Source organism: Pristiophorus japonicus, chromosome 11 (assembly GCF_044704955.1).
Source record: "Pristiophorus japonicus isolate sPriJap1 chromosome 11, sPriJap1.hap1, whole genome shotgun sequence".
In the NCBI taxonomy this organism is placed as follows: domain Eukaryota; kingdom Metazoa; phylum Chordata; class Chondrichthyes; family Pristiophoridae; genus Pristiophorus; species Pristiophorus japonicus.
The window spans coordinates 70415147-70424694 of NC_091987.1; the positions used below are offsets into that span (position 1 = coordinate 70415147).

Genomic DNA, 9548 nt, shown 5'->3' on the forward strand with positions numbered 1-9548 from the left:
TGCGCAAGTTTACCTTCGAAATCTATCTTTCCTTTCTTTATTGCTTTCATAGTCATTCTTTGCTGTTGTTTAAAATTTTCCCAATCTTCTATTTTCCCACTAACCTTGGCCATCTTATACACATTGGTTTTTAATTTGATACTCTCCTTTATTTCTTTGGTTATCCACGACTGGTTATCCCTTCTCTTACCGCCCTTCTTTTTCACTGGAATATATTTTTGTTGAGCACTATGAAAGAGCTCCTTAAAAGTCCTCCACTGTTCCTCAAGTGTGCCACCATTTAATCAGTGTTTCAAGTCTACTTTAGCCAACTCTGCCCTCATCCCACTGTAGTCCCCTTTGTTTAAGCATAGTACGCTCGTTTGAGACACTACTTCCTCACCCTCAATCTGTATTACAAATTCAACCATATTGTGATCACTCATTCCGAGAGGATCTTTTACTAGGAGATCGTTTATTATTCCTGTCTCATTACACGGACCAGATCTAAGATAGCTTGCCCCCTTGTAGGTTCTGTAACATACTGTTCTAAGAAACAATCCCGTATGCATTCTATGAATTCCTCCTCCAGGCTACACTGTGCGATTTGATTTGACCAATCGATATGTAGGTTAAAATCCCCCATGATTACTACCGTTCCTTTTTCACATGCCTCCATTATTCCCTTGATTATTGCCCACCCCACCGTGAAGTTATTATTTGGGGGCCTATAAACTACGCCCACCAGTGACTTTTTCCCCTTACTATCTCTGATCTCCACCCACAATGATTCAACATTTTGCTCATTGGAGCCAATATCGTCTCTCACAACTGCCCTGATATCATCCTTCATTAACAGAGCTACCCCACCTCCTTTCCCTTCTTGTCTATCTTTCCGAATTGTCAGATACCCCTGTATGTTTAATTCCCAGTCTTGGCCACCCTGCAACCACGTTTCTGTAAAGGCCACCAAATCATACCCATTTGTAATGATTTGTGCCGTCAACTCATTTACTTTATTTCGAATGCTGCGTGCATTTAGGTAGAGTGTTTTAATACTAGTTTTTAAATCATGATTTTTAGTTTTGACCCCCCTTGCAGCCCCTTTATATATCAGACCTTAGGAATGTGGCAAAACTAGAACATACTGCGAGCTTGGTTTCCAAATACCAAGAAACAAATTCATGTATCTTAATTGGTCAGGCTCAGTGTACAACTCACCCAGTTGCAATGCAAATCACAGTTTGGTCATTTAAGGAAAACATAGTTCAGTTTTGAAATAGCCCCTACCGCTCGAGCCCTCAATTTATTCTGCTAATTTTAAATTGGATCCCGGAATGTCATTTGGAAATGTAAAATAATGGAATTGATTGAATTTAAGGATCCTCTGTACAACAATAATTGAGGTGACAACAATCAGCATGGATTTGGAAGGGGAAGATCCTGCCTTTTTCACTTTAGGAAGTGACAACTCGCGAGGGCCATGGTAAGCCCTATGACCTGGACTTCCAAAAGGCTTTGCTAAGTTCCACACAACTAGGCTAAAAGTTAAACTCAAAGCTGTGGGGATTCGGGGTAAATCCTGGCAACGGATCAGACACTGGCTGAAGAGTAAGAAGCAAGGAGTACTTGTTGGCGGAGTTTGATTATGTCATTGTGTGGTGACAGGAAGTACTCGGTGGTGTGCTTCAGGGGTACAGGTGCCTGAAGCAGCCAGGCTAGTTCAGATCCGACAAGGGAGTGAATTGATTCGGCCCCATCATTGCTGCTGTGCTGACGGGCATGAATGTAGTATTTCAGGACTACAAGAAACCTGAATGCAGAAATGCAATGCAAATTTTCAAATGGCACCAACTAGATGGGGCAGTGAAATTGGAACAGGTAGTATAGGAATTTGAATGAGTTTGACAAGATACCTAAGTGGGAAGAACAATGACCGATGGAATGTAATGAGAAAAAGTACTAGGCAAAATAATGGGACTAAAGGCTGACAAGTCCCCTGGGGTCTTAAAAGACATAATGAATGCATTTGTTGTAATCTTCCAAAATTCTCTAGATTCTGGAAAGGTCCTAGCAGATTGGAAATCGCAAATGTAACGCCCCTATTCAAGAAAGGAGGAAGACAGAAAGCAGGAACCTATAGACCAGTTCGTCTAACATTTGTCTTTTGGAAATGCTGGAATCCATTATTAAGGAAGTAATAGTAGGACAGTTTGAAAATCAAAATACTATCAAGCAGAGTCAACTTTATTTTATGAAAGGTAAATCGTATTTGACAAATTTATTAGAGTTCTTTGAGGATGTAACAAGCAGGGTGGATAAAGGGGAACCAGTAAATGTAGTGTATTTGGATTTCCAAAAGGCATTCGATAAGGTGCCACATAAAAGCTTACTACACAAGGTAAGTGCTCATGGTGTTGGGGGTAATGTATTAGCATGGATAGAGGATTGGCTAACTAACAGAAAACAGAGAGTCAGGATAAATGGGTCATTTTCAGGTTGGCAAACCTTAACTAGTGGGGTGCCACAGGGGTCAGTGCTGGGGCTCAACTATTTACAATCTATATTGATGACTTGGATGAAGGGACCAAGTGTATTGTATCCAAATTTGTTGATACAAAGATAGGTGGGAAAGCAAGTTGTGAGGAGGACACAAAGAGTCTGCAAAGGGATATAGATAGGTTAAGTGAGTGAGCAAAAATTTGGCAGATGTAGTTTAATATGCAAAAATGTGTGGTTATCCACTTTGGTAGGAAAACTAGAAAAGCAAAATATTATTTAAATGGAGAGAGCCTACAGAATGCTGCATTACAGAGGGATCTGGGTGTCCTCGTACATGAAGTTTTCATGCTGGTACATCAAGTAATTAGGAATGCAAATGGAATGTTGGCTTTATTGCAAGGGGGATGGAGTATAAAAATGGGGAAGTCTTGCTGCAACTTTACAGGGCATTGGTGAGACCACACCTAGAGTACCTTGTACAGTTTTGGTCCCCTTATTTAAGGAGGGATATACTTGCATTGGAGACAGTTCAGAGAAGGTTCATTAGGTTGATTCCTGGGAAGAAGGAGTTGTCTTATGGAGGAAAGATTGAGCAGGTTGGGCCTGTACACATTGAAATTTGAGAATAATAAGAGGCGATTTTATTGGAACATGTAAGATTCTGAAGGGGCTTGACAGAGTAGATGCTGAGAGGATGCTTCCCCATGTGGGGGAATCTAAAACCAGGAGGCATAGTTTCAGAATAAGGGGTCGCCCATTTAAAATGATGAGGAGGAATTTCTTCTCTCAGAAGGCTGTGAATCTTTGGAATTCTCTACCCCAGAGAGCTGTGGAGGCTGATTCATTGAATGTATTCAAAGCTGAGATAGACAGATTCTTGAACTATAGGGGAGTCAAGGGTTATAGGGAACAGGCAGGAAAGTGGAGTTGAGGCCAAGACCAGATCAGCCATGATCTTATTGAATGGCAGAGCAGGCTCGAGGGGCTGTATGGCCTACTCTTGCTCCTAGTTCTTATGTTCTTACAAGTGTAAAACAGGACACACAGGAATGAAAATTAGACGACACACATACTCTCATCTTGAAAGGTGTCCAAATATCTAAGGATAAAGCTGAAAGAGTCTTGGAAGTCTTAATAGGCTTCACAGTAAACAAGTCCAACCAATACAGGGCAACAATCAACATAGCCAATACTATAGGATATGAGTAAAAGGATCAAACTGTGCCATGCTCTATTTAAAACCCATCTTGAATACTGTATCCATATCTGATTGAGAACAAGAGAGGGCCTTGCAGTCAGAATCAGGTGAACTCATAATAGGGAACAAGGAAATGGCAGACCAATTGAACAAATACTTTGGTTCTGTCTTCACTAAGGAAAACACGAATAAACTCCCGAAAATACTAGGGGACCGAGGTCTAGCGAGAAGGAGGATCTGAAGGAACTGAGAGAAATCCTTATTAGTCAGGAAATGGTGTTAAGGAAATTGATGGGATTGAAGGCCGATAAATCCCCAAGGCCTGATAGTCTGCATCCCAGAGGACTTAAGGAAGTGGCCCTAGAAATAGTGGATGCATTGGTGGTCATTTTCCAACATTCCATGGACTCTGGATCAGTTCCTATGGATTGGAGGGTAGCTAATGTAACACCACTTTTTAAAAAAGGAGGGAGAGAGAAAACAGGGAATTATAGACTGGTTAGCCTGATATCGGAAGTGGGGAAAATGCTGGAATCAATTATTAAAGATGTAAAAGCAGCGCATTTGGAAAGCAGTGACAGGATCGGTCCAAGTCAGCATGGATTTATGGAAGGGAAATCATGCTTGACAAATCTTCTAGAATTTTTTCAGGATGTAACTAGTAGTGTGGATAAGGGAGAACCAGTGGACTTTCAAAAGGCTTTTGACAAGGTCCCACACAAGAGATTCGTGTGCAAAATTAAGGCACGTGGTATTGGGGATAATGTATTGACATGGATAGAGAACTGGTTGGCACACAGGAAGCAAAGAGTGGGAATAAACAGGTCCTTTTCAGAATGGCAGGCAGTGACTAATGGGGTACCGCAAGGTTCAGTGCTGGGACCCCAGATATTTACAATATATATTAATGATTTAGACAAAGAATTTAAATGTAATATCTCCAAGTTTGCAAATGACACTAAGCTGGGTGGCAGTGTGAGCTGTGAGGAGGATGCTAAGAGACTGCAGGCTGACTTCGACAGGTTAGGTGAGTGGGCAAATGCATGGCAGATGCAGTATAATGTGGATAAATGTGAGGTTATCCACTTTGATGGCAAAACAGGAAGGCAGATTATTATCTGAATGGTGACAGATTAGTAAAAGGGGAGGTGCAACGAGACCTGGTTGTCATGGTACATCAGTCATTGAAAGTAGGCATGCAGGTACAGCAAGCAGTAAAGAAAGCAAATGGCATGTTGGCCTTCATAGCGAGAGGATTTGAGTACAGGAACAGGGAGGTCTTACTGCAGTTGTACAGGGCCTTGGTGAGACCATTCCTTGAGTATTGTGTGCAGTTTTGGTCTCCTAATCTGAGGAAGGACATTCTTGCTATTGAGGGAGTGCAGCGACTAATTCACCAGACTGATTCCCAGGATGGCAAGATTGACATATGAAGAAAGACTGGATCGACTAGGCTTATATTCATTGGAATTTAGAAGAATGAGAGGGGATCTCATAGAAGCATATAAAATTCTGATGTGATTGGACAGGTTAGATACAGGAAGAATGCTCCCGATGTTGGGGAAGTCCAGAACCAGGGGTCACAGTCTAAGGATAAGGGGTAAGCCACCTAGGACCGAGTTGAGGAGAAACTTTTTCACCCAGAGAATTGTGAACCTATGAAATTCTCTACCACAGAAAGTTGTTGAGTCCAGTTCGTTGGACATATTCAAAAGGGAGTTAGATGTGGCCCTTACAGCTAAAGGGATCAGGGGGTATGGAGAGAAGGCAGGAGTGGGGTACGGAAGCTGCATGATCAGCCATGATCATATTGAATGGTGGTGCAGGCTCGAAGGGCTGAATGGCCTGCTCCTGCACCTATTTTCTATGTTTCTATGTAATCAAGCATGCAGGACCACAAGTCTGAGCCTTGGTGCCAGGAGTCTGAGCTCTACCAATAGATTGGTGAAACTTGGGCTTTTCAGCCTAAAATTGAGATCTTAAAGGTGGCATTTAGAGGTATAAGATAGTTAAGGATATCGAAAAAGTTAACCAAAAAAATCACTTTACATTAAACAGTAGTAGAACTAAGGGACATGGGTTCAAACTAGTAAAATGTAATTTTAAGTTTGATATCAGGAAATTCTTCTTCACACAAAGAATGATCTATATATCCAGAAAGAGTAATAGACACAAAAACTCAAACCATATAAGAAACAATTGGAGAACATTAGAATCTTTCTTGATGAATTATGATGGGCCAAATGGCCTACCTTATTGGTAATTATCTTGTCAGCTGTGGCTCAGTTGGTAGCACTCTCACCTCTGAGTCAGAAGGTTGTGGATTCAAGTCCCACTCCAGGGATTTGAGCACATAAATCTAGGCAGACACTCCAGGGCAGTACTGAAGGAGTGCTGCACTGTCGGAGGTGCGTCTTTCAGATGAAACATTAAACCGAGGCCCCGTCTGCTCCCTCAGATGGACGTAAATAATCCTATGGCACTATTTCGAAGAAGAGCAGGGGTGTTATCCCCGGTATCCTGGACAATATTTATCCCTCAATCAACATAACAAAAACAGATTGGAGGGAAAATTGCGGTCAGAGGCTTCCTTCGGATGATCGCCTCCGACCCAAAATTTTTAAACGAAAATACCTAGGGGTCCCGGAGGAATGTAGGATTCCGGTGCGAGGCCTCCATTCGCTGTGTGGCGTACGGGAAGATGAATTTCCCGTACGTACGGAAATGCTGGAGTCACGTGGGCCTGGACCACCAATCACTAGCTAGTATTCTCATTGATAATAATGGGAACTCCATTTTTACGAGTTCCCATTACTATCAATGAGAAAACTCTCCTAAAACAAGAAACACAGCATAATAAATAAAAAAACACCTCACATATTTAAAATTAATTGAAATTAAATCTAATTAAATGTTTTAGAAAGAAAAAATATTTTTTGGAAATGTTTTTAATGTGTTTTAATATGGTTAAAAGTAAACTTACCTTAATGGACAGGGTTTTTAATATAAAAATGAATGATTAAAGTTAATTTTTATATGTTTTAAAAGTGTTACGTTGGTAAAAGTAGACTATATGCCTGCTTTTACCAGTCGTAAAAGTTTGAAGGACATTCGCTGGGCAAGAGATGGGCAGATAGCCCAATCACTGCCGCACGGATGTCCTTCTCCTGGGGATGCTAGATTCTGTCAGAAGAAATCTTGACAGACGGAAAAGCCCGTTCTCGGCGCATGCGCATCGCTCCCAGAGAACCGGCTTTTCGCAGGCCTTGCCGGGTGAGGTGCACTCTGTACGGACCCGGCGAGGCTGCAATTTTTGGCCAAATTATCTGGTCATTACCACATTGCTGTTTGTTGGAGCTTGTGGCTGCCGCGTTTCCCACATTACAACAATTACATTCCAAATGTACTGCATTGGCTGTAAAGCACTTTGAGACACCCAGTGGTCGTGAAAGGCGCTATATAAATGCAAGTCTTTCTTTTTCCTAAAGGCATACAAAGGCTGCTTCCTCTGCCTTCTCAAACATATGCATGTCTCGAGACATTTATGTCTTTACAATTATAAAACAACTCAGCTACTCTCAATGGGTGTTCTCCCAAGTAAGTTTTTAAATTATTTGTTAAATGTCTTTTAAATTATATGCTCGCTGAAGCATTAAGTAAAAAGCGCTATCAGTTTATCCCCTGTTGGCGGTACATAATGAGAAAGTATTTGCTATTTCATGTATTACTTTCTGTCGCCAGCAGGCTGCACTCAGCCTTCTCGATTTTAAGAGATTGGTTTCGCCGTCCAAGTCCCTCTGCTGTTACAGAATGTTCTTGTCTTGCTAATCAGATTTGTAAAGGATCTTTCCTTTTTCATATAGTTTTACATTTCATACTGTACACACAGATCCCAAAGTACTTTCATTCCTCGTGTGTTTCAAAGATTTACCAAAGTAGCGTTTTTGATGTGATTCGAGATTTCAATTTTCCTCGTTTTTACTCTTTGACGTAAATACATGTGGAGTTCACGAATTCTTTGCTTGAATGGAGTATTAATGGCTAGGTGTGGAACGCAGACAATAATCACGACAGTTCCGCGAATCCATGCAGCATTCACAACGAGCTCTGTATCAATATGTAGGTCCAACCAGTTGCTATTTCCCCCTTTCATATTGAGTCTTCGATTAATATTGTACACTCTTTGAAGAAAAATCTTTCGGTTCTTAACGGGTCAAGTAAGTGCGCGTGCACACACAAGCCCAAGTTCCCTCGGCACTTCCTTGCAAGAACCAAACTGTAACTCCAAGTTCCTTTGAAAGATTTATGTTACATTCCCATATCACACACATCATGCACTATTTTAAGTTAGGAGTCGTTTTGTTCGCAATCCAAGGTGCTGTAACAGGAACAGACCCCAGACATGTTCTTTAATTTCACTTTGTTGTTAACATTTTGTAGAACGGTGTGTTCTTTTCAATAAATCTGTCACCGACATCAGTTTGCGCATAATAAATCTTTAAAAGCGGCGTTCAAGTATTAATCAGCAGCGTTCGCTCTTGTGCCAGTAATGTATACGCCTAATAATTGAAATATACAGAATACATAAAAAAAACTCGAAGCAAAAATATATTAAGAGCGTGTAGACTCACATCTCTACAAAATAATTTTAAAACTACTTCGTACGGAAGTAAAGCTTTAGAACTTGGTATCCACTTTACATATTTCGGCTTAATAAACATGTCTTGCAGAAAAATAAAAACGTCAGTTGGATTACAGTCCTTACCAGACTGGGTGGATACTGTACCGATCATCTTCACCATTCACAAAATCTACTAGAATTGTACAGAAAGTGAACAGGGCCCTGCAACTGAGTCACAGCTCTGTCTAACCTGCTCTTCGCCCTCCGAATGCCATGACTTACAAGATAATTTTATTTATCTATAGTCTAGGAACAATTTCAATTTATTCTGTCAAGTCTAACGAGATACACGGCGCTACTACATATGCTTTCCAAAACGCAAAGCAATAGCTAGCAGTTCTACTGGAAGTTGCTAATTAACGTTACCTTATTTAAGCATATCCATTATATATAGATTCAAGTCTCTATAGGTATAAATTAGGTGTTGGTGTCCTTATCTGTCAGTGTGTAAAAATAGTATTTGCTGATTCAGCGTATTAATGGTGGCGTTGCCTGCAGTTAAATGTGACAGCGCACACACACACACACACAACTAGCTCTGCGCTGTTACTCACCCCTGCAAAGAATGCAATGGAATTGCTGACCAGACGTTTTGGTGTTCAGAAAGTCACAGCCAAAGCTTCGTAAGTGAAATAAAGCATGATGTTTGTTTTAAAATTAAAAATGTCCTGGATTCAGTCCCACGTGAAGTCGTTGTTGAGCAACTTGTGATGATCTTCCTCAGTCTGCGCGCTTCTCGCCCACCCCTAAATGTGATCTGTCTCTCCGAATCAGTCTATATAAATGGGATCTCAGCTCCAATCCTCTCCCTGAGCCGTACGTAAACTTATCGCCATGGAGACAGTTTCGTCAGACCTGTGGGCTGGAAGCCAACCTGACGATCTGAGGCTAATATCAACACTCCCCTCTGCTGTCAGTGCAAGCACACAGCAGCAGCTCCACCAACTGGGCAGTAAACAACAACAACTTGTATTTATATAGCGCCTTTAACACAGTAAAACGTCCCAAGGGCTTCACAGGCGCGTTATAAAACAAAATTTGACACCGGGCCACATAAGGAGATATTAGGGCAGATGAGAGGTTGCTTTTTAAGGAGCTTCTTAAAGAAGAAAAGAGAGGCAGAGAGGTTTAGGCAGGCAATTTCAGCACGGTCACCAATAGTTAAGTGATTAAAATCTAGGAATACTC

The 9548-nt window shown here is 41.2% G+C and overlaps 1 protein-coding gene across 7 annotated transcripts in view; it reads right to left on the reverse strand.

Annotated features, from left to right (window-relative positions):
* The window catches only part of tent5c (terminal nucleotidyltransferase 5C), a 48957-nt gene extending 39802 nt beyond the window's left edge, over window positions 1-9155 (reverse strand). For 3 of the 7 annotated variants that reach the window (XM_070893506.1, XM_070893503.1, XM_070893501.1), the window contains exon 1: window positions 8445-8703. The gene's annotated coding sequence lies outside the window, so the exon portion shown is untranslated. Of the gene's footprint in view, window positions 1-8444; window positions 8704-8726; window positions 8751-8914 lie in introns of those variants that run through there. The other 4 variants (XM_070893500.1, XM_070893502.1, XM_070893508.1 and 1 more) reach the window with 3 other exon arrangements.
* Between the last annotated feature and the right edge of the window lie 393 nt (window positions 9156-9548).